This window comes from Ailuropoda melanoleuca, chromosome X, assembly GCF_002007445.2.
Source record: "Ailuropoda melanoleuca isolate Jingjing chromosome X, ASM200744v2, whole genome shotgun sequence".
In the NCBI taxonomy this organism is placed as follows: Eukaryota; Metazoa; Chordata; class Mammalia; order Carnivora; family Ursidae; genus Ailuropoda; species Ailuropoda melanoleuca.
The window spans coordinates 34,531,073-34,556,787 of NC_048238.1; the positions used below are offsets into that span (position 1 = coordinate 34,531,073).

The window sequence follows — 25,715 nt, forward strand, 5'->3', positions numbered from 1 at the left end:
GAGCCTGCTTCTTCCTCTCCCACTCCCCCCTTGTGTTCCCTCTCTCGCTGGCTGTCTCTATCTCTGTCAAATAAATAAATAAAATCTTTAAAAAAAATAAATAAAACACACATGAACTCACCCAACAAGTTAATAAATCAGTTCGATGTGGTGAGCTGACCTCCTGTTTTCTTTTTAAAAGACTGTATTTTTAAGTGATCTCTACACCCAACGTGGGGCTCAAACTCACGACCCTGAGATCAAGAGTTGNCTCTGCCGGTTTCTTCTTAGCTCATGCTTCCTTTTTACAAGATGATCTTCAAACCACGGTTTCATTAGAGGAAGTGTTTCAAGCCCCTTGCCCATTTGGTGATGATTAGTTGGGTTAGGGCGACATCATGCATCTGTAAACTCCCCCAACGTGGCCCTCGTAATAGGCCATTTGCTGAAGGCGAAAAACCACTTGAGGCGGATGCTGTCCAAGTTATGGGACTGCCACTCTTCCTGTAGCACTCCCCACCTGTCATGCTGGATGCTGAGCGCTGGCAAACAGCCCAGACAAGGCCCCAGGGCCAATCTGCACGTTGCATATTCGTCGTTGTAATCGTCAGCTCTCGCTGCAATAATGCTGTGGAACAAACACTCCGAAACTCACTGGCTTACGATAATGGGCATTGATTTTTCTTGCTCATGGTCCTGCAGGGCTGTGGGGGTTTGATTGATCCTGGCTGGGCTTGGCTGGTTCAGGCTGCCGGTTGACCGGGAGTGGTTCCAGGTCACAGGGTTTTTGGGGGGTTTTTGTTTGTTCGTTTGAGGCGGTTGACGTCTTTATTGCTTTGGAGGTGGGGCACAGATGCTCAGGAGCTCTTGGGAGGGCAGGCTGCAGCTTCTGGACCATCACGGGCTTCTGGCTGTGCAGGATGGCTCTGGCTGTGGGAATGGCGGCCATGCGCAGATCTCGGCGGTACTTGTTCTTGCAGATCACGTGCCTGATGCTGCCGACGGTGGCCCGGCCATTGTGGTTCGTGGGGGTCTGCAAGTAGGAGGTGGTGGGTTTTCACCTGCAGGATCTCTGCTTCCTGGTCACCACTACACCTTTGCTGTCAGGTCCCGGCTCCACGCCCAGAGTCTAGCAGTGAATCAGCCCGTGTAGAGGAAGGACTTGTTTGTCTTCAGGTTATTGGGGTCGGGGCTGGACGTCTGCTTGTTCCCCTCCATCAGGGTGCTGAAGCAGTTCCGCAGGGACCATCCACTGCAGGTGGGCAGACGTGGCGGCTGCTCCTTTCACTATGGCAGCTGGAGACGGAAAGAGCTCCAGGTCACAGATTTTGTGCAGGTCTGGAGCCTTGGCTGCTGTGACTACAGCCACCTGGGACCTGTTCTTCTCCTAGTGATGGCAGAAACTCAAGACGGCAAAACATACCACACAACACGTTTAAAGTGCCCACTCATGTGCCACGTCTGGTAACAATCTTGCTCAAGCCCAACTGCTGGGGCTGGGGGGCGTATACTCCACCCACGGTGGGAGGCACCGCAAAGTCACGTGGTAAGCGGTGGTGTTTCTATTCCAGGTGAGCGATGAATTAGGAGCAATAAAGCCAAACTACTGGGGCCCCTGGGGGGCTCGGTTGGTTCACCATCTGACTCTTGATTTCGGCTCACGTCACAGCAATCAGGATCCTGGGATGGAGCCCTAAGTCAGGCTCCACGCTCAGTAAGGAGTCTGCTTTTCTCCCTCTCCCTCTGCCCCTTCCCCTGCTCTCTCTGTCTCTCCCTCAAATAAACATATAAACCTTAAAAAAAAATAAGCCAAACTATTGTAAGGATGTAAAGGAAAGTTCTAAAGTTCTGACACTTTCTTCCTACCTATATTAGTTCGCCAGGGCTGTCATAACAACGAACCACACACTGAGGGGCTTAAACAAGGGAATGTGCTGTCTCATGGTTCTGGAGACCAGAAGTCCAAGATCAAGGTGTTGGCAGGGTTGGTTCCTTCTGATGGCCGTGAGGGGAGCATCTGTTCCAGGCCTCTCTCCCTGCCTTGTCTTTTTCCTGTGTCTCTTCACACTGTCTTCCCACTATGTATGTCTGTGTCTGTGTCCAAATTTCCCGTTTTTATAAGGCCAGTCATGTTTTCTAGGCCCACCCTATTGACCTCCTTTTAACTCCATTACCTCTATAAATATCCTATCTCCAAATACAGTCATATTCAGAGGTTATATGGGGCTTAGAACTTCAACATATGAATTTTGGTGGGACACAATTCAACCCATTACCCCTACTCCTCAAAGGATTGTCTTGTCTCAGGGTATGTGTTACCCCACTTTGGAGACTTTCCAGCATAGAGACCAGTGGAAAAAGTCTTATACCTGGCCTTAACTGACAGCTCTTGGCCCAGTGGTGAGCAGAGAACAAAGGCTTCAGATTTCAAGACCCCCAACCCCCCAGCCCCATAATGATCAGAAGAAACTCTGACCTCTTCGGCCACGCCACACCCAAGCCACCACATCTCAGTTAGCCGGGGGGGGGGGTGTAAAAAAATCTATGCCTTTGGCCATAAGGTGTCACGGAGGCAAAACCTTCGTATCAGTCTTAGCACCTGTGAAATGAGCACCTCACCTTCCCTTAATGGGGTGTTGTGATGTTTAATGTTTGCCAGAAGAGCCCCAGAGGAAAGGGCAGAATCAGTCCTTCTGACGGTTCTGTAGAACAGCCCTGCCTCTCTTGTTCAGGCTCAGGAAGGGGCCTGGGACAGATGACTGCACTCACACAAGTTTGTGTTCCAACGAACAGGGCAGAACGGGCCAGCATGTACGCACGCTGTAAATAACCTTAACACTTTACAGGAGCGCGCGAGGAGGTAATTCTCTTAGCAGGCTGCCCTGTAATGCCGGTCTGATTCATTCCCGGGCGACGTGGCCCCCATGTGCTCCTGCAACCGCAGGAACAAGTGTCCTTTCTGCCATGTCAGCATTTTCCGTCCTGGCGTAAATTACGCACACTCCAGTCACTTCATTAAGATGTTACGTCTCTGATGTGACGTGTCTGGTTTCCAGAGCCGGACAGAACAGCCCGTGGGTGGCTCAGGATGGCCATTTCCCCCGAAGACAATGATACTCCTGTGACCCCTGGCCATTAGGGAGAGGAGGAGAAGGACCAGCAGCCACTCAAGAAATGCCACCGCAGACGACGACGAGGCTAGAACAATGATCGGCAGCTTCCTTCCTTTCTTCCTCCCCAGCCCCATGCCTGGTGCTGGAATATTCCAGACATCTGGAATTATGACTGGCTAAATGCAGTCGAACACAGATTTCTTTTTGTGGAAATATTCTGATCTAAGACCCAGGAGGGCAGGGATATTGGGTAATTGCCATCCTTGCAATAAACATATTATGGAAGTTTATAAACTCGGCCTATCTCTTGGCTGCTTTAGGCTTCTGGTGTGCCTGGGATGGCTTTGATTTTGAAATCACTTCGACGATAGGCAGACTTTTCCTCTCCGTGCATTTGCAGAGCAATCTGATAAACACATCTGTGGCAAGTCCTGTTTGGGCTAGTTGGGGGCCGACCAGAGGATAGAGCACTTTTCATGAAATAAATACATACATACAAAGCACGTATGTGACCCAACTGGCATTGGGAAGACTGGAAACTATCACAAGATATTCTGTGCACACGATATCTAATCTCCCTTCTAGACAGAAGAAATTCAAATGAGCCTCTGCCATTAAAACTTTGATTATCAGAAACTTCATTTTAATCAGAGCTTGCCATAAACTCTGTGTGCTCAGCCGACTTGTGTATTTAACATTCTCGATATTATATGCTGTTCCAATTATCCAAATTTTTCTTAAATTCAATTTCCCAGGGCCTTGTGGTGTTCAGCTAATCAAGCTTTAACTTTTTTAAAAAAGTGTTTATCCCTAGTCTCTCTCTGCACGCTGTGGATAGATACACACAGGCAGCAGATGAGAGGACAATGTCGGGGTGCCATGGTGTGGCACTTGGCGGATGAAGCGGCCACGCTGGGGCTGGCTGGAATCTAGATGCCCGCTAGTTTCATGCCTGATCACTTCAGTGCCCTGCGCCAGCGCTGCCCCGCGACCTCCCCAGGCTGCCCCCATCCGCCGAGGCCCCGGCGCTGCCCACGGAAGGCAGCCATGTGCTCCGTGGACAGATCCGTGGCCGGCTGCTGTCCCCCTCTGCCCCCTTCTGGGTCGCTCACAGAGATTAGCCTTCAGGAATGTGGTTAGCACACGCTACCCTCATAACTCAACCCAGGCTATCACAGCACACAATCGCAGGAAATACCACATGTCATTACGACGTGCGCGCTCACGCGTCGGTCCCCCCACGCCGCACGTAGCCGCAGGCGCGTGCACGTACGGCACGCTCCCGGGGCCCTCGGTTCTGCACCCGCAGTCGTTGCGCCTGCCCTGCGCACACCTGGACCCCAGCGGTTAAGGGAGAGGAGCCACCTTTCTTGCTTTCTTTCTTGCTTTCTTTCTTTTTTTAAATCGCCATGGCTTCTTTGCTTCCCCTTCTAGGCTCAGCCCCCAAGGGTCAAGAATTGTAAAGAAAGTCGCTCTTGGCCCCCTTCCAGGTACCGGAAGGGTTGGGGCTAGCGACTGTGTTATTGCAGTTGACGGAGGCGAGGCCGGCTCTGATCCGGCGTGGTTGTCTCCTGCAGACCCCGCGGGAGCCAAGCCGAATGTCCCCTCGGCCTCTTCTGCGCATGCCAACGGAGTTCCTTTGCCCTTTGAACCAAGCTCTTTTCTGCCCTTGGAATGTTCTTTCCCCCTTTCTCTGCCTATTGAAATCTTCCCTTTTCCTCAATGCCTCGCGCAAGCCCCACCTCCCCTGAAGAGGCCAGCTGGAAATGATCTCTCTCTCATTTCAACTTCTTAAAGGCTTTATTTTCTATAGCACTCATTGGACCCAAAGTAAACACTGCCATTGGGCGTTTGGGGGGTTTTTGTGCATGTGAGAGCAGGGACTTTGTTTTGTGCTTCTCCGCCTCCCTATGGAGCCTGAATATGATGGCTCATGCATAATAGTCATTCATAATAGACATTCAACAAATGTTTGTGGATGAGGACAATGATGCTAACAGCTCCCATTAATTGAACACCTACTGTGTGCGAGGAACCTTATCTAGATGATTCTATTTGGCCTGTTTGGTTTGGATGAAATACATTTTCTACATGCAGTACTTTGATATGTTCTCTTTGTAAAAACTTGAAATTTGGGGCACCTGGTTGGCTTAGTCGGTTAAGTGTCTGACTCTCCATTTCAGCTCAGTCGTGACCTGGGTGTCCTGAGATAGAGCCTGGCGTTGGCCTCCAAGCTGGGCATGGAGACTGCTTGAGATTCTCTCTCTGCCTCTCTCCCTCCCACTCGTGGTCTCTCTCTCTCTCTCTCAAAAAAAAAAAAAAATTAAAATGCAATACATAGAGTAAAAAGTGAATGCCTCTTCCAGTCCATTCTCTACCTGCTTTACCCCCCCCCCCACTTCCTTCCCTAGAAATAACCACCCTCAATAGTTTGGCCTACCTGACTTTTGTTTTTATATATATATAATATGATCTAATATGTACTACATATGTAAGCTATACATACAGTATAAAATATATATATATAATTATACAATATGTGCAGTAAATCAGAATTTAAACTTCACAAAATCTTAAGAAGAACATTATTATTATTTTTATTTTAGATTTGAGAAAAATTGAGGCTAAGAGAGGTTAATTAGTTTTCCAAGGTCACCCAGGTGGAAAGTGCAAGAGCTAGGACTTGAACCTGACCCTGCTGTTTCATCTGAGCGCTTGTGGGGTTATCAGAGTTGCCTCTGGACGGCCAGCATCAGATCACCTGGGGAGCTTGCTGAACTATAGACTGTCACCTGCCACTCAGTCCAGGGGCCTGATTCAGGATGAGGCCCTAGACTATAGTGTGGCCACCAACCATGGCTGCTTCTGATGTATGCCGAGGTTTGCACACATGCTCATCTGATGGCATCCAGGTTGGTCTCCTGCCGTCTAGCACTCGTCTACCCCGGCCAGAGGGCTACTTCCCACTGTTCACTTGGGCAAATTAACTTCTCTTGGCCACGGTCGTCTTATCTGTAAAATGGGGATGGTAAATAATAATGCCTCGCTCATAGGGTTGTAGGAGGCTTAAATGAGGCTAACAGACAGAAAGTGGTTAGAACAGCACCCGCCAGGGGCGCCTGGGTGGCTCAGTCGGTGAAGCGTCTGCCTTGGGCTCAGGTCATGATGCCAGGGTCCCAGGACCGAGCCCTAGTTTGAGCCCCGAGTTGAGCCCTGCGGCGGGCTCCGCGCTCAGTGGGGAGTCTGCTTCTCCCTTCTCCGCTGCCCCTCCTCCCTGCTTGTGCATGCGCTCTCTCTCTCAAATGAATGAATAAATGAATGAATGAATGAATGAATAAAATCTTTGAAAAAAATTTATAAAAAACAAAATAGAGCAGCAGCTGGCTGCTGTGGTTCTTAGCTTGGGTCTTTCCTGAAGGCAACCGCCCAAACGTCCTGCTTGGGTCTGCAGCTGGGTCTAGAAAGATCCAGCTGGGTGAAGGCCGTTCCCTGTCCATTGGTTCTCTTGACTGGCAGTGGCAAGGAGCGCCAGAGCGTCCAGCCTCCTCGAGAGGCTTTTCCCGGTGTCTATCCTACTTCTCTCCCGCTGTTGTTTGTGGATGCGGTGGCGTCTAGCCAGATTCCCCGAGTGGACCATGGTGCTCATTCCCAGCTGAGTGGCGCACCATGTCAGCGTGCTCCCGAGAACTGGTCTCTGCCTACAGGACTGCCTTGCCCAGAGCTGAGGACTTGGGGCTTACGTGCCCCCGTGCCCCCAGTGGGGGTGGCCTGCCATCAGTGACTAACGGACATGAGGTATATAAAGGGATATAAAGGCATGGCCCCTGTGTCATGTATGGGGAGGAATGACTCTGTGATCCCCCCACCCCCTTCAGCCAGGGAGTCGGGCTGAGGCTAAATCTCCAGTTTCACTTCGCTTCTCCCCCTGCTGTACACGGCTTCCCTCCTGTCTCTCCTTTTTTCTCCCCAGAGCCCTCCCTCAATAATTCACTTGCACAAGGACCTGTGTCTGGGGCTCTGCTTCTGGGGAACCCGACCGGTGACGCTGCTGGGCACCACGGCCTGCAGTAATGACCCTTGCGCTGCTCAGAGACCATTACCAAGCCATCGCGTGTCCTCTCTGTCCCCCACTTAAGTAATTAGCTCCCCCCCAGGGCCTGTTTTCTAGCCTCTCCTCAGAAGCTGGCGTGGGGGTGAAAGAATGATAAATGAGAGAGGGAGCCGTGGTGCGGTATGAAGCTGAGAAACGCAGTCACCTGGGAGCCAGAACTGTGGGAAGGTCCCGCTCCAAACCGAGCGTCGGGACCACCGGCTGGAGGCACTGATTTGCCTCACCTTCCTGCATATTTGCAGCCTGAGGTCAGGAGCCCCGAATGCCTACAAAATGATGTTAGTTCATGCCTCTTGCTACTGATGCAGGGAGCTTGACATAGTGAAAGCTGGACACTTGGACATACAGAAGACTTTGCAACCTGTGTATGTGTTGCATGGCGGGTTTGGAGGGACAGGAAGGCAGTGCAGATCCACAGGGAACGGTTGTCCCGCCCACCACCTGTTGGCTGAACACCTTCTTGACAAATATCTATTGACATCAGAGCCTTCGTGTTTCTTTCTGCAGTGCACTTCCCTGAATACTGTCTTTCCAGAAACCGTTGGGTAGGCAAGTAATACTGCTGTACTGTTGCACTTTTTTTTTTTTAAAAGTATTCTCAGTGACCAGCGTGGGGCTTGAGCTCACAGTCCGGAGACCAAGAGTTGCCTGCTTTACCAACTGAGCCAGCCAGGCGCCCTGGACATTTGGTTTTTAACTCTTTTTCTTAGTTCTGTGAATGAAATCATATGTGGCCGTTTCCTTCCCTTTAGCGCTCAGGGCTGGAGAAGGCCTTGAAAGGGGATTTCAGATATAATTAAGGATGCTTTGGTTCTCTGTGAAAATTACTTGTGATTTCAATACAAAATATGATAACGCTAATTAGGGCAATGTGTAAAGAAACACAACTTTCTGTGTAAATTTTAGCTCACAAATAAATGCTTACTCCTCTTCCAATTTTTCTTCTTTGGCTTCGAGGAGAAACTTTAATTTATTCCCAGCTATGTTTCACTGCATTTTGAAAAACATCAGGTTTGCACCCAAAGCAATCTATCGATTCAACACAATCTCTATCAAAACTCTAGCAGCATTTTTTACAGAAATAAAACAATCCATCTTAAAATGTGTATGGAACCACAAAAGACCCTGAACAGTCAAAGCAATTTGAGAAAGAAGGACAGAGCTGGAGGCATTATGAACCCTGATTTCAAACTATACTTCAAAGCCATAGTAATCAAAAAAGTATGGTACTGTCAGAAAAACAGATGCATAGATCAATGGAACAGAATGGAGAGCCCAGAAACAGACCCATGCACATATGGTTAATTAATTTATGATGAAGGAGGCAAGAATATACAATGGGAAAAGGACAGTCTCTTCAATAAATATTGTTGGGAAAACTGGACAGCCACATGCAAAAGAATGAGACTGGACTGTATTACACCATACACAAAAATCAACTCAAAAAATGGACCAAGGAATTGACTATAAGACCAGATACCATAAAATTCCTGAAAGAAAACATAGGCGGTAAACTCCTTGACATCACTCTTGGCGATATTTTTTGGATCTGACTCCAACGGCAAAGGCAACCCAGGTGAGAATAAACAAGTGGGACTACATCGACCTAAAAATCTTCTGCACAGCGGAGGAAACGCTCAATGAAGTAAAAAGGCAACCTACGGAATGGGAGAAAATATTTGTAAATCATATATCCAATAAGGTATTAATATCCAAAATACACAAAGAGCTCATACAACACAAGAGCAAAAACCAAACCGTCCAATTAAAAAATGGACAGAGGACCTGAATAGATCTTTATCCAGGGAAGACATATAAATGGCCAACAGGCACATGAGAAAGTGCTCAACATCGCTCATCATCAGGGAAATACAAACCATAATGAGGTATCGTTTCACACCTGTCAGAATGTCTAGTGTCAAAAAGACAAGAAATAACAAGTATTGGCAAGGACGTGCAGAAAAGGGAACTTTCACGCACTCTTGGTGGGAACGTAAATTGGTGCAGCGGCTGTGGAAAACAGTATGGTGGTTCCTCAAAAAACTAAACCTGGAACGATCCAGTAATTCCACTTCTAGGTATTTAACCAGAGAAAAAGAAAACACTAATTTGAAAAGATATATGCGCCCTTATGTTCGTTATTTACAATAGCCAGGAGATGGACGCAACCAATTCATCGATGGATGAATGGATAAAAAAGATATGGTACGTATATAGACAATGAAATACAGCTCAGTCATAAAAAAGAATGAGATCTTGCCATTTGCGACAACACGGACCCAGAGGGTAGGATGCCAAGTGAAATAAGTCAGACAGAAAAAGACAAATACCATATGATTTCACTTACACGTGGACTCTGAAAAACAAAACAAACGAGCAAACAAAACTCACAGATGCGGAGAACAGATTGGTGGTTGCCGGAGGGGAGGGGGGTTGCGGTGGGTGAAATGGGAGAAGGGGGTCAAGAGGTACAAACTTCCAGCCATAAAATAAATAAGTCATGGGGCTGTAACATACAGCATGGCAACTATGGTCAACAACATCGGATTGCATATTATGTAACTTTATATGGCGGCGGGGGGAAGCTAGACTTACTGCGGTGAACATTTCACAGCGTATACACAGATCGAATCCTTATGTTGCGCACCTGAAACTAATATAATGTTATATGTCAATTATACCTCAATTAAAAAAAATGTCAGGCCTGGATAAACCTTTCCAGCTCCCTCATCACAGAGGGAGGATGTGGATGTGGTTTATGGGAAAATTGGGCAGACGGCACTGAGTTCCCACGTACCCCAGTTCCCCCCATTAGAAGACTGGTCCAATATTGGTACGTTGTCATTAAACAATCTCCATAGTTTCCATTAGGGTTCACGCTCTGTGTTTTACTATGGGTTTTGATACATACATAATGTCATATATCCATCATTATAGTGTGACACAAAGTAGTTTCACTGTCCTAAACGTCGTCTGTGTTCCATATCTTTGTCCCTGCCTCCCTCTCTGGAGCCCCCTGAATCTCTGGCAACCACCAATCTTTCCTGTCTCCATAGTTTCATCTTTTCCAGAAAGGTCATGTAGTTGGACTCATACAGCGTGTAGCCCTTTCAGTTAGTAACATGCATTTAAGGTTCCTCCTTGTCTTTTCATGGCTTGACAGTTCATTTCTTCTTAGCGTGAAACGGTATTCCATTGTCTAGATGTGCCTGCCGCTTACTATACACTAGACCATGATGCGAGCGCTAAAGAGATCCGAAAGGGGCAAAGAGTCAGTGTCTACCCTCGAGGAACTTCTAGTCTAGCCGGGGAGAGAAGACGCACATAGCCATACAAAGTCAGCTAATAATTAAGCAGTAAGTCAGGTGGGCTGAAAGACACCCATGGAATGAGTAACTGCTGCTGCAGCCACGGCACAGGAAAAGATCGAGAAGGTTCTACAGCAGAAGTGCAGTGGGACAGGGGCAGGGCGAGACAGAGAGGATGGAGAGGGGACTCAGGAAGGCTCTGTGTGTCTCACCTTTTGATCCTGCATCCCCTCACCCAGGCTGTGCACAGAGAAAAGAGGAAGGGAAATGATGTGCCCACAGTGTGTCCGTTTCTCTGGCGGGAGACTGTCCCCGCACGGGGAGTTTGGCAATTAGCTCGCAGGTGGGTGAGCTCATTCCCTTTCTCAACAGGTGAGCAACGAGTGCCAGGGAGCTGGTGTCTTTATTAAGTTCCATCTCCAGGCAGCAAAGCCTCTCAAATCTTTAGCTAACCTCGTGTGTGTGTGTGTGTGTGTGTGTGTGTGTGTGTAGTATAAACTTTATTTTAGAAGAGATCATTTTTTTATACTTTTATTGTGGCAACATAGGTTGTAGGATACTAGGACATTTTTATTCCAGTCGTCATATTTTTTCTGCATTAAAAAAAAAAAAAGCACGGAATGCTTCCTGAATTCGCATGTCATCATCGTGCACGGGCCACGCTGTTTGCCTCTGGATCGGCCTGATTTTACCATATGCGCTGCCGAAGCGAGCACTGTGCCATGTTTTAATGTAGTAAACTACACATAACATAAATTTGACCATCGTAAGTGGTTTTTAAAATGGTTTATTTATTTATTTTGGGGGGAGGGGCAGAGGGAGAGGGAGAGAGAATCTCAAGCAGACTCCCTGCTGAGCTCAGAGCCCAATGCGGGGCTCGATCTCACCACCCTGAGACCAGGACCTGAGCCAAAGTCAAGAGTCGGACGCTTAGCCGACTGAGCCACCCAGGGCCCCATCTGAAGCATTTTTAAGTGTACGGGGCAGTGGCCTTAAGACATCACCACCACCCACCTCTAGAACACTTTCATCTTCCCCAACAGAAACTCTGTACCCCTTAAATACTAACTTTCCATTCTCCCCAGTGCCCCGGCCCCTGGCAACCACCATCCTACTTTCTGTCTCTATGAATGCAACTGCTCTCAGGACCTCATCTAGGCAGAGTCATGCAGTATTTGTCCTGTCGTGACTGGCTCGCTGTTCTCCAGAGCAGCTGCCCCATTCTGTGTTCCCACCAGCGGGGAGCAAGGGTTCCAGTTTCTCCCCATCCTTGTCAACACTTTGTATTTTCTGTTGGTTGGTTGTTTTTAATCATGGTCATCCTATCGGATGTGAAGTGGTCTCTCGTTGTGGTTTTGATTTCTTCAGTGAAACCCATTTGGTGGGGAAGCCGTGGAGAGTCATGATTCTTGAACGGAATGTTCACTGGGGTGGGACTCAGCTTTGGGCATCAGAAGGCCCAGCCTGCCCACCTTTGGCAGTTCACTGGCTCTCTAGGGCCAGTTGTATAAAATATGTATAAAACGTTGAAATCCCTTCCATGTACCTCCTCCTTCCTCAACAATTGTTAGTACTATTACTTCATAGGTAAAAAGTCCTCCTAAATATTTAAATGCCCACATAGGCGCATAGAATTGTGTTTTATCTTTCATTGATGCATTTTTTAAATTTTATTTTAATGTTTGTTTGTTTATTTATTTATTTATTTATTTTAGGAATCTCTATACCCAACGTGGGGCTCGAACTCACAACCCCAAGATCAAGTGCCCCGTGCTCCTCTGGCTGAGCCAGCCGGGTGCCCCTATTTTGTAAACATCAAGCAAGTTCAAATACGGGGGACCTAAAGGCTGGGTGCTGGATGCGGGGGAGGAGAGGAGCACAGAATTGGGAGCCATCCTTCGTGTCCCCTTTCTCCCACCTCTGTTGGCAAGATTTGTGTTTCTGTTTTTGCAACACATTCCAGTGCCTGTTGTCAGGCACACACGAAGACTTTGCAGGAAAGCCAAGGCCAAGGCTGGGCGAATTTGGTCACAAGGCAGTGAGCCACTTTTAGATTTGGACACTTTCTTACTTATGAAAACAGGGAAAGGAAGATCAGCAGAAAGTGCTGGCTCCCTGGGGCGTCGTCCCAGCCCCAGAACGGGTGCCATGAAATAAAAGGGCCTGGATGGTCTATTTCCAGGCTGGCAGTACACAAACGAGGCGGTTTTGTGGCCCGTGGTCCTGTCCTGTGGCAGGATGAATGAAGGTCTCATACCTCATCAAAACCCAGGAATTTCTCCTGCAAGCCTCCCAGGGGAGATAAGGAGGTGTTACGGCTGAATGAGGTACCCCCCCCCACCGCAATTCGTACGTTGGGGCGCTCACCTCCAGTCCCTCAGAATGTGACTGTATCTGGAGTCAGAGCCTGTGAAGAGCTGCTGACATCGAAGTCCGGTCCTGTGGGTGGGCCCTCATCCAATCTCCCGGTGGTGTCCTTGTAAGAAGAGGAGATTAGGACACGACCCCGCACACAGAGGGAAGAGGACGTGAACACACCGGAAGAAGATGGCCATCTCGAAGCCAAGGAGGGAGGCCTGGAGCAGGTTCCCCCTCACAGCCCGTGGAAGGAACCAACCTGGCTGGCGCCTTGATTTGGCATCTAGCTCTGGAACTGTGAGAAATCGCATTTCTGTCGTTTAAGCCCCCCAGCCTGTGGGACGGGAGGAGAATGGAAGACAGCCTCAGAGCCGGTCCCCACAGACCTCCATCTTCTTGCGTTCTCCCTGGACCCAGAGCAGCTGCGGTTCAAGCCCTGCCTGCGTGGCCACGTGGCCGGGCACTAGGACACCGTGGCAGAGCTATTCCTAGGCGAACACTTGCTTGTAACCCGCTTTGTGGGTAACGAGATAGTGCGCTAGCCATGGCTTTCAAAGATTTTAATGTCCCTGTATATGTTCACTTGTAAAGTATTGTTTTAACTTTAACATTTTTATTTTAAGGGGCACCTGAGTGGTTCATTTGGTGAGGCATCCGTCTCTTGATTTCGGCTCAGGTCACGATCTGACTCGTGAGACTGAGTCCCCTGTCAGGCTCCATGCTGGGCGTGGAGCCCGATTAAGATTCTCTCTCCCTCTGCCGCTCCCTCTCTTTTTCCCTCTCCCACTCTAAAATATATATATATATATATTTTTTTTAAATCAGACTATATTTTGTCTACCTTTTTGCAAGACACTTTTTTTTCACCTGATGGGCAATACCGTGGGCCGTGCCACGGATAGTCTTACAGTGGCCTCCTGAATCCTGGATCACTGCTGTAGTAGCATACTCTTGAGGCCAACACTTCCACGGGAGGTCTCCTGAGTCCCCACCTCCGTTGTGATGGCGCAGGTGACTTGACAGGTGAACCAGTAAGAACACCCTTGTGTGGGCGGCACCTGGGTGGCTCAGTCGGTTAAGCGTCGGACTCTTGATTTCAGCTCAGGTCATGATCTCTGGGTGGTGGGATCGAGCCCCGTGTCGGGCTTTGTGCTCAGCTCAGAGTCTGCTTGGGATTCTCTCTCTCTCCTTCTCTCTCTGCCCCACCCCCTGCTCGTGCGCTCTCTGTCTCTCTAAAAAATAAAATAAATAAATCTTAAAACAAAAGAGGACTGTTGTGTTTTCAACACCAAAGTCATGGTGGCTTAGCATAGGACAGTGGCAATGAAGATGGAGAAAAGTAGATACATCGGAGATATGTAAAGTGTATGTCGAATCTCATCCTCCCCGTTGCATTGCACCCCCTTCCCTAGCTCATGTGTGAAAAGTCTTTAAATATTGAATACCCACAAATCTCCATGTATAAAGTTCTGTTTTACCTTTTGTTTGCTTAAAAAGTGGAATAACACAATGTCTATCTCTATATTTTAATATCTGTATTTTTGCAGGATGCTTTTTTTCTGACTTGACAGCATGTGGGCAGCTTTACACATCAGAACCCACATATCTCATTCCCCTTTTTTACCAGCTACATACTATTCCAAGTCAGGATTAAGCATTAGACTGTGTATGTGTGTATATACATATATATATATATATATATTTTTTTTTGTAATAGTCTCCAGTGAAGCCTAATGCAGGCCTCAAACTCATGACCCCAAGCCCAAGACCTGAGCTGAGATCAAGAGTTGGACGGTTAAACGACTGAGCTAGCCAGGTGCCCCTCGATAATAGTTTTAACCATATCATTTTTAGTAAACACAGAGGTTGACCCCACTATTTTTTAGAAGATTTTATTTATTCATTTATTTGAGAGAGAGAGACAGAATGAGGGCAAGCACGGGGAGGGACAGAGGGAGAAGGAGAGACAGAATCCCAAGCAGACCCTGCACTGAGCACGGAGCCTGACTCGGAGATGGATCCCACCACCCTGAGATCACGACCTGAGCCGAAACCAAGAATCAGATGCTTCACGACTGAGCCACCCGGCTGCCCCTTGACCCCACTGGTTTTAGCGTGACAATAAACACCCTTGGGCATTCGGGCTTATTCTCTTGGCGGCTTCTGTAAGACAGATTCCAGATGGAAAGACACCCGACAGAAATGTGTTTCTATGAGCCCCCAAAGTCACATAAAAGAATGTTCACAGCAGGACTATTTACAACAGCCCCGAACTGGAAGCCACGCAGACGTCCTTCAGCAGTGGAACAGAACAATCAAGCATGGTCTGGCTGTGCAATGGAATTCTATACAGCCACAAAGATGAATGTTCTGCCTTGCAGAGCAATACAGATGAGGCTTGAAAAGACAATATTTGGTGAAAGGAGCTGGACACAAAAGAATATACACTATATAATTCCGTTCACGGTATGTTCAGAAACAGGTGGATCCTGCTAGGGGGTCAGGATAGTGGTTACCTGGGGGATTTACCGGGTAGGAGAGAGCACGGGGGCTTCTGGGCACTGATAATGCCCTCTTCCTTGTTCCAGGCCACAGTTACATGGGTGTGTTTCGTGTCTGAGCCAAACACTTATGATCTGTGGCCTTTTCTATATGCACGCGCTATTTCCATAAAAAGTTTCCCTATATTTCTTTAAAGGTGTACGTCTTTAAAATAATAATTGGAACTACAAATCAGCCTCCAAAAAGGTTGCACCCTTCTACACGCACACCAGGAACGCACACACGTTCTCCTTCCCCCACACCCTCGCCAACAGCGATGCTAGGAAGCGGTTTGATTTTTTTTTTAAAAGATTTTATTTATTTATTTGACACAGATAGAGACAGCCAGAGAGAGAGGGAACACAAGCAGGGGGAGCGGGAGAGGAAGAAGCAGGCTCCCAGCAGAGGAGCCAGATGCGGGGCTCGATCCCAGAACGCTGGGATCACGCCCTGAGCCGAAGGCAGACGCCCAACGACTAAGCCACCCAGGCGCCCCAGCGGTTTGATTTTTTGCCAGCTTGATGGCTTTTGAAAATATAGTATCTTCTCGTTTTCCTTTGCATCTTCCTAACCACCAGTAGGTTGCTTATCTTTCAGGTTTATTTTCCACTTGCCTTCCTTTTTCTATGAATTAGCAGTTTATGCTTTGCCCCATTCCCCCCCTTAAACTCTTCATCTGGTTCTTATTTCTGTATGATGGATATTAACTTTTTGTTGGATGTGTTGCAAACCTGTTCTCCGAGAGCATCTTTTGTCTTTTCCCCGCGTTAGTGGCACATGTCAGGGGTCTGCTGGGGCGCGAGGCCAGCAGCGCGCATAAGCGAGGCTGTGGAGGGCCGGGAAGCGCGCCCCCCTCTGCTGGGCTCCAGCCAAGCATTGCCCGGTGGGAAGGTGGGAACCAGGGTGCCAGATCTTCTGATTCTTCAGAAGATGCTGGAAATACTGATTTTTATGGGAAAACTTCCAGTTTTAAAGTGCGGGCAACTCATTCAAAAAACTGTAAGCACTAAAAGAACGCGTGTTGGGGTTTTGCAATATCAGGTCAATGCCGTATTCCACTGAAAAGGCGGTTTGTCTTGTCATACCTGTCCGTCTTTTCCCTGATGACTTCTGAGTTCGTTCTCTTTTTTTCCTTTTAACCAGTATAACACTTTTCCCCCCACTCTCTAAATCCTTCTCTTTTAAGGATACAGAGAGAAGCCTTTCCTGCTTTTATTCGAGTCCCCTTAATGAGAGAAATAAAGGCAAATACACACATTACTAGACTCGGAAAGGAGGTCCTGACCTTGGGGATGTGGGTGGCTGCGCCCAGGACAGTTAAAACATCAAAATTAGAACTCATTTTCTCAGTGAAGGCCAAGGACCTTCCTATATGGTGGTATTTCAAGGGACGGGAGGCCATCAGGAGCGCTGAAATTCATGCTAACATGTAAATGACTCACTGGGAAAGCCTTTCCTGGGATCAGGTGCTCAAGTCAGAGCAAGGTGTGAGCAGCTGGGTACTGCAAGCCTGAAAGTGCAGGAGGATGGAGGAAATCATCTCGAGCCCCACTCCCCTATGGGAGAGGACTTTGTCATTCCCAATTGCAGCTGCTTTCCCCAGACCCTCTCTGCCCCAGTTGGCTCCCACTGTGGCTGGGGCGTACTGGCATTGCTCCAAGCCGAGCTGATGGGGAGCAAAGCAAACATTCCCCGATCATCTGGGTTACCGCAGTGGCCTTTGGTGGTATCATCTGCACATTTCTCACCCGTGCTAATCAGCGGCTCGCCTTGGTGCACAGGAACAGAGCACATCTAAAAATTGCTCTGGGGGTAGAAAAAAAAGTCTCTGGCTGCCTGGACAGCAAGACCCAACAAGGAACAGAACAGGGGATCACTGGCTGAGGGTATGGAATAGCTCATGCCTTTTCTGGCACCGGATGACTGAGATGCTGAGCTCACGCAGAGAGTTGGAGCTGGTGGGCACGCATTTATCCCTAATAATCATAGCTGCATTTAGTGAGCGCCTAGTGTGTGTTAGGATCTGTGCTGAGCACTGTATATGCACCACTTCCCCTCCCCATAATCCACATTCAGCCTGCAAGGTAGGGTTGTTACTCTAAGGGATGGGGTCCAAGGTGACCCAGGTGGCATGCATGAACTGAGCCCCAGAATTCTACTTCCAGCCCAGGGATTCCTGTCCTCCCAGCCCCAGGCCAGGCACGGTGGCCTTCCATTCCAGCAACTTCTCCAGCCCAGACTGGCACTGCCATTGGACTCAGGTCTCTATGGTGAGGATGTGCAGGCTGCAGGCTCACTGACCCCGCGCCCTTCTGCTGTGCCTCAGTGGCCCCGCCCCTTTTGCCTTAAGAGTTGGTGCCCCTCTCCCCCCCCACCTCCAAGCCCCCCACCCCCACTCCCCTACTTGAATACTAGAATGTCCTGAGACACCAGCTAATAATCCAGGCGTGAACCAATAATGAAGGTGCTGGACGGGAAGAGTTTTAAGGTGTGACTTTTCTAGGCTACTCGCATTCATAAAAAGCAGCACAGACAATATAGTTTATTTTCTGATGCTAAAGGCAATCGTGCCCTTTGTAGTGAAGTCGAAGATGCGGAAAGATATAAAGAAGAAAAACACGTCATCTTACGGCTTGAGACAATCATTGTTAACATTTTCAGATGGTTCTTGCCACGGATTTTCATGTATCTTTCATATATACATATTTATAAATTTTAAATATATGTAATTTTTTTAAATTCTTTTTTTTTTAAAGATTTTATTTATTTATTCGACAGAGATAGAGACAGCCAGCGAGAGAGGGAACACAAGCAGGGGGAGTGGGAGAGGAAGAAGCAGGCTCATAGCAGAGGAGCCTGACGTGGGGCTCGATCCCACAACGCCAGGATCACGCCCTGAGCCGAAGGCAGACGCCCAACCGCTGTGCCACCCAGGCGCCCCTAAATATATGTAATTTTTAAGCAAAGTTGAGATCACTCTAGCAATATACTTTCAGACCAGCTCTTTCCACACATTGTATCGTGGGTGAGTACTTCCATTTTAAAAAAATTGTTTATTTGAGAAAGAGAGAGAGAGTGTGTGTACTCGTGCACGCGAGCAGGGTGGGGACGGGGATGAGGGGCAGAGGGAGAGGGAAAGAGAGAATCTTAAGCAGGCTCCACATCCAGCACGGAGCCCAACTCGGGCTCGATCTCATCACCCTGAGATCATGACCGGAGCTGTAATCAAGAGTCGGACGCTTAACCGACTGAGCCATGGGTGAGCACGTCTGAAAGGGAGGCTGTGAAGGCAAAGGCTTTCTGAGTAAGATGGGTGGAATCAAGGAAATGGGGAGGTTGTCGGTTTTTTTCAGCCAGGGGGTTCTGTAGCCCACCCAGGACATGCTGCTCCTGGGCCTCTGGGGTGGAGAGGTTGCTGTCAGCTTGGGTGAGGACAAGGGGAGATTCCTTCAGTGTCACTCACCAGTTCTTGGGAGGGTACGGAGGGCGTCTGTCTGGGCCAGCAGGGGTCTCTGGCCCACTCCCCACCCCACTGTGGGCCAAGGGCCCACAGCCACCCCCTCCCCCATGGTTTAATGTGTGTGTGTGTATTTCTAGGGGACTCATTGGGGGACAAATGGGCTGGCTTATGGCTTCTTGAGGCCCTCCCGTGGTGGGGGCAGGGCACCCGTGGCCCGGGCACTTCCTGCCTCTTGAGAAACAAGCCGTCTTTTGGCTGTGACCGTGGAGTTGCTGACCCCCATTAGCTGCTTTCCTAGAAGTGAAAATGGATTTGCTCTGAACTCTGTCATCCCTTGTGACCCAGGGCTCCCAGAAGCAGAGCTGAGAACACAGGACTGGCCACGAAAAGGAGCCAGCTAACTTGCCCTCAAGGAGACAGGAGCTGGCTTGACGTCAGCCATGTGAGCATGCGCCCCGCCTCCCTCCTCCAGTCACCTGACAAAGACAGAGTTCCTGAAATACAGGAGGGTTTGGCGCTTCCCTGAAGGAGGCCCTGCTGGGCCATCGTGGTTAGAAGAGGGACCTGGGGTAGGGTCCCAGCTCTGAGCTTAGATGCGCCACCATGGGCAAGTCGGTGAACCCCTCTGAGTTCAGGCTCCTTACGAGTAAAGTGGGCCCAACGGTACCCATTGCCAATAGGAGCCCTGCAGACTAGATGCTTCACGTTCTGTATACATGGCGTCTACCACGTTACCTAAACCGCAGCACGTGCTCAGCAAATGAAATGATCTCACTGTATCTTCAATTTACTCCTCATAACTTTTGGGTGCAACAGATATTATCACCCCATTTTATGGAGGCGGCGGCCGAGGCTCAGGAACGTTGAATGTTGTTACAGTTATTTATTACTTAGTAGCTTCGTACCTTAGTGGCCTCAAAGAACGCTGAGGGTTAATGAATGAAGGATAATCTCTCATGGTTCTGTGGGTTAATTGGGTGGTTCTTGAACTCCACATGGCGTCGGCTGGGGTATCTCATGTGGATACAGTCAGTTGGCAGCTAGATTGGACTGAAAGACCAAACAGGGCTTCTCATGTGCCTGGGGTCTTGGTGCTGGCTGTTGGCATGGCGGCCTTGGGCCTTTGTTTCCTGACCTTTCTACCAGGCTAGCTTGGACTTCCCCAAGCATGGCAGCTAGATTCCTGGAGAGAGCGTTCCAAGAGGACAGACCTCAGCATACAAGTCCATGCCAAGCCTCTGCTTTCCATCATGCTTGTTAATGTCCTGTTGGCCAAAGAAAATCACGTGGTCAAACCCAGAGCCAACACGGGAGTGGCCTCCATCAGGGTGCATGTGCTGGAAACATGGCTCATTGGGGGCTGCCCACAAAGCAATCTACCAAAAAAGGCTCGCCTAAAACCCCACGTCTGCTGAATGGCATAGTGGGATCTGAACCCAGGGCTGTTTGACTCTAAAATCCACTCTCCTCCTTCCAGGCATGGCTGGGGCTGGCTGCATGTTGGCCGGTATTTGCAGCCCCATCACAGTCTGATGGTGAGCTGATCCCCCGTCTTGTCTCCAACCCACCCCTGCTGCACCCCATAATGACCTTGAACCTCTCCTGCTCACGTGACAGAGGGGAGAAAAGCCCTCTTTTCCTGCTGGTCCCCGTCTGCCTTTCTCTCTTCCCTGTTGCCCACAGAGAGCTACTCCTGCTTCCTCCAGGGTCCCAGCCAGGACAGGGGTGGCCCTATCCATCCTGGCGATCCTGGTCTCTCGGGCCACCGCAGCATTCTGGCTCTGCCAGCCTTGGGGCACACCCAGCTCTATGTTCAGAAGGACACCTACTAGTAAAACCAGGGTCATGGGAACAAAGACAGAATCTAGGGGATAAACCCAAGTTTACAGCTCGTTGTGGTAATCCCGGCAGACTTGCAGACTGCTCACTGGCTGGGATAGGCTCCCTCTCCTGACCTCTGTCGCCATGTGGCCAGAGGCTGCTTTGAGCAGGCCCCACCGTCAGGACTGTGGGAACCCAGCCCCTTCCTGTTCCCTCCTGCCTCTGGCTGAGAGAGGCTCCGGTCAATCCCACCACTGCTCTGACGCCCCAACCCGCACCTTAGGCAGGGAACGGCCTTCTCTCAGTCCTTCCCTGCTCACGGTCCGGTGTTGGCACTGAGCATCACTCCGCTTTCCTACAGTTGGACTCTCCACCCCCCTTCTTAAGGCCCCAAGGAGGTAAGCCATCTGTTCAATGCCCTCTCATGAACCGATGGCAGAGCCGAGGCCTTGAACTTGGGCTCTCGCCTTCAGCCAGTACTCTCGCGGGAGCCCCTGTGCCCCAGCCTGCGTTTCTGGATTCTGAGCGGGACCCACAGCTGTTCTGTCTCAGCTCAGAGCGAAGGCTAACAAAAAGCAAAGCCTCTGGAAAAAAAGAGAAAATGTTCTCTGGCTGCTGAATTGGTGACCTTGGGGAGGTATGTGTGTGGGGGGTGTGTGGGAGGCCTCTGACTTGTGCCCAAGGAAAGGTCATGGTCAATAGGAAGCCTTTGATGGGAGAGGGTCTGAAACAGAGCCCAGGAATGTCATCATGCAGCTGCCGGCGATGGACAGGGGACCAGGCCCGTTCTCCTGATGGAAGGGCAACGTGCCGAGGTCTTGGGAGATGGAGCTCCCAGGGAGCGGACTGGGTGGGATACATGAGGTATCTAGGCATTGGTGGTGTCCTGTGTGGTCTCGCTGAGCGAAGCCAGGCAAAATCTGGCAACTGAGCCCGGGCTCTTGGCTCAGAGCAACAGGAAGTAATTCTGGTTTATTTAAGCAGAAAAGGACTTTATCAAAAGGAACTTGGGGAGTTCACAAAATAATCAGGAGGGCTGGAGAACTGGGTTTGGAAAGCAGGCCAAACAAAGGAGACTGCATGGCGGTCAGGACCACGGCCAAGGTCAGGCCAATCCAGGGACAACCCCTCTGCCAAGTTCAGGACGCCCCGGCTTACAGTGCCACCTGTGGACATGGATATGGTCCCCGCCATCCCAAAAATGGAATGTCATCGCCATGATGACTGCCACCCTCCACCAGAATGGACCTCAGGGCTCCCTGCCTCCCTGCATCACGGGGTCCTGCCTCTGAGTCTTTGACGGGGGCATCTGATTGGTTGAGTCTAAGTCAGGAGCCCATGCTATGCGCAACAGCAGCCGGGAAAGTGACTCTGGCGTTTTTAGCTTCTCTGGGGAGTGGCAACTAGGAGGATGGAGACTTGCTCAAACATGGTTGTGGGGATTGGATGCGGGTCAGCCATGCCACTACTTCCCCTGGAAAAACGGAGGGAATTGCGTGCCTCCAGGGACAGCCTGAGTTTCTCTCTTATCTTCCCATCCTCCAGATGGTGATGGAAGTGTGTGTGTGTAAGGACAGGAACATGTTACACCACATGTGGTCGGGAACCCTGGGTTCGATCCCTGCCTGTCAACCTTAGACCAGCTGTTCTCTATCTTGGGGCCTCTGCTCCACTTCACTGCCTGCCGCCAGCCCTTGAGCGCGCGGGAGGTGCGCGGTAGCTTCTGCTGCCGTCTGGGCTCTCCATCCGAGATGCTCCAGGACTGCCAAAGCCCCGGATGGAAGGGGGCCATTGGTTCCATGTCACCGATGAGAGTGCAGGTTTGGGAGCGAGAGAGACGGGGATTAACGGCCATGTGCCCCTGTCCCCGTTCCTTACCCTTAGTTCCCTTTCGGCAAAATGGAGACGGGGTGGTAGGCACCCAGCCTCCGTTCCAACCTGGTCCCGTGATGCCTTCAGGTCCTGCAGAGATGGGAGGGCTGAAGACCGCACTTCCCAGACACCTCCGCAGCTGGAGCCGTGGACGAGAATTACGTTTCACTGGGACGCCTGGGTGGTGCAGTTGGCAGAGCATCCGACTCTTGGTTTGGTCTCAGGTCGTGATCTCAGGGTTGTGAGATCGAGCCCCGCGTCGGGCTCCACGATCAACGCGGAATCTGCTTGAGAGTCTCTGCCTCTCTGCCCCTCCTCCCTCTCTCAAATAAATAAATCAGTCTTTAAAAATATTTTCACCAATTAGATGAGCTGGTGTAAGGTTAGGAGGGCCCCAGTGAGGTGGATACTGCTTGCTTGCTACTCTGGCCCTTGCTGCTGGAGACACTGAGTTGTGTGTGTGTGTGTGTGTGTGTGTGTGTTGTGGGACAACATTCTAGTGTTTGTTGGTCACGGGCTTGGCGGGTATTGAGAGGTGTTGTGGGGGCAGTGGCCATGGCTTCCTGACCCCGGATCGTCTCTGTGGGTGGCTCTCTCCTTCCCCACCTTCCGGACAGCGGTGGCAGGAACGGCAGCAATCTTGGTGGCACAGCTCCGTGGTGTTATGGGAGTCTGGGGCCCGCTCCTCTGGCCCTGCCGGCGATTTTGTAAGCACCTAATTTCCCGTATTCAATGTCTTCTTGCTTAAAATAGCTGGAGAGGTTTTCTGTTTCGGGCCACCAAATCCTAACCGCTGCAGAGCTAACCCTCCATCGCTCACGCAGTTGCTGGAATGAGATGGGCTGGTGGAGGCTACACGGTTTTGTAAACCGTAAAGCTTGTGAGCTGTGTTAGGTGTTTTTCAGGGAAAGGTATCCCTTTTGTCGGGGGAGACTAGGTGGGAGAGGCAGCCTTGTGACCAGCTTCTGGAAGTGTACATGCTCCCAGTGGGTTCTTTTACCTAGAGCGGCTGGGGCACGAGCGAGCCGGAAGGAATTCTGGTTATTTGGGCGGAATGCCTGCTTTGGGAGGCTGCAAGCATTCTCCTATGTATTCGGGGGAATTCTGCCTGTCTGTCCCCCGTTAGAGCAGTGACTGGCCCCAAGGGCAGCTGGGAAAGGTGGCAGGCTTTTTGGTGTGAGCCTGCAAGGTCGGCTACCCCGGGCATCACCCCTACAGGTAGGCGCCTGGGCTCCCCAATCAATTCCACTGGTTTGTGTTAAAACCCACATTAATTCCTTACCCCTTCCCAGTTCAACGTTTGTATTTACAAAACCATCCCCTCACCTCCCGTCAGGTTTGAAGGATCTCCCTTTCTGTGCTAAAAAACATTCTCATGGCCGTGGCCTTGGCCCCGCTAGCGTAAGAGTTTCCAGAGAAGTGAACTGGCAGAATGTAAATTCTTCGGGGTTGCTTGGGATGAAGTTCAAGATACAGGGGCCCAAAGGCTGAGGTTGGGGGGACGGGGCAACCTCGGCATAAGGGTGCTGGGTCCCGAGGGAGAAGAGTAACGCAGAACGAGGGAAAAGGGCACAAAAGGAAAGGGGGGTCTTGTAGAGCCCCCTACTCCGTTCAGTGAACAGATTGCTTCTCCCCCTCAGAGATCCAAACCCCTCACTCTCCCTCATCCTATTTCCTGCCACAAAATGGGGAGCGCCCACGGCGTCCGGGGCCAGGCAGGTGGCCCTGGTGGTTTCGGGACTGGGTGAAGCTGGGCTGGGGTTGGCCTCCAGAACAATCCAGGCCCCACATCAGCCCGTCAGGGGGCTTGAGGCTGAGTGGGCGAGATAAACTCCTTCAGTGGTTTTCAGGAGCCCTAATCAATTGAAAGGCAGGGCAAAGCCCTCGGGGGACAGATAAAGCCAGCCCTGCACTCCAAAACCCGTGGCAGCCAACGTTTGTGCGGTTTGAACTTTTGTGTGGTTTGGACAAGTTCGCCAGGCTTTGCCGGAGTGGTTTACCCTGCTTCCCAACAGCAGCACAGAGAGGCCAACAGGCTTGGACCCCCACAGGCCGCCCCTGAGATGAGAGAGGGGGCCTGTCCTCTGTCCCCTTTCAGTCCTGCAGGCTCCGGGAAGAGAGGCTGGGCATGTCGGGGCCGTATCCCTGACTCCCGCCAGTGGTGGGGGGTGTAGACGCTTTTAGAAACGCTCCCTCGCCTAGGGCGGGCGAGCCATTCGAGTTGGAGAGTTGAGCTGTCGCTGGTCTGAGTGTCTGCTCCCGCCTCTAAACTAGAAAGCCCGATGCCCACTCTCGGATTCCATCTGCAGCCCTGGACGCCTCGGGGACGCACAGTCGCCCCGCGCAGAGGAAGCTCGGGACGCTGGGGACACCGCCTGGAGCCTCAGCGCATAGCACCGGGGAGGGTTTTCTTTCCAGTTTGAGGTTCCTCGTTTAACCTCTCACGTGCCAGAAGATCCAGAAGACTCTCTGGCGGGCCTTTGGCTGGCTCCAGGGGAGGCTGGGCCCCCCAGATCAGGTCGCCACCGGCATCACGCGGCGTGCCCATGTCTGCTGCCCTTGCTTGCGGGAGAGCAAGGCTGCCCAGCGAGGTGCACCGACGCTGGGCAGGCAGGGACCCATCTGACCGTGCCTGTCCCCTGGGAAGCCTGTGCCAGCCTGCAGGGGTCACAGCAAAATAGAACCAGGAACACGTGCTGCTCGGGAAGGAAACTCGGGCACCGCATATGTCAGGGATGCTCACACCCTCCAGGGACCTTCCCGGGGCCAGAGAGAGAGGCGCGCAGGGAGAGAGAAAGGGAAGTGGGAAGAAACTGGTCACGGAGGACGCTATTTTTATTCTTCGCTACAGCTGCGTGCATTTCTCTGACCAACTAGGCAGCGAAAATTAGACCAGCTCCTGCTGAAAACAGGCCTTAAACTTGGGGGGGGGAGAGGGGAGGGGAGCTGGGCCAGGGAGTGGGTGCGGCAGGAGAGGGGTGGAGAGGGGGAAATCCCCGAGAACACAGCAAAGCAGTCTCCAGAAGCTCTCACCAGGCGGAACCAGCCCCTCCGCTGTCCCCTGCCGCAGATGCCGCAGGCTTAAGCTCCGCTCTCAGAGCTGGGGTGCCCTTTCCCTTCTGGGTGACATCTTGGGCATGACACAGTCAAGA

The 25,715-nt window shown here is 50.7% G+C and overlaps 1 non-coding gene and 2 pseudogenes across 1 annotated transcript; all 3 read right to left on the reverse strand.

The window, feature by feature from the left end:
* The window catches only part of LOC117797489, an 8,917-nt pseudogene extending 8,411 nt beyond the window's left edge, over positions 1–506 (reverse strand).
* A 161-nt stretch (positions 507–667) lies between these two features.
* LOC109490370 lies at positions 668–6,729 on the reverse strand (annotated as a pseudogene).
* Positions 6,730–11,120: 4,391 nt separating this feature from the next.
* LOC117797552 lies at positions 11,121–11,227 on the reverse strand. The gene has a single exon (XR_004622562.1). It is a non-coding gene; the product is annotated as a U6 spliceosomal RNA (small nuclear RNA).
* Between the last annotated feature and the right edge of the window lie 14,488 nt (positions 11,228–25,715).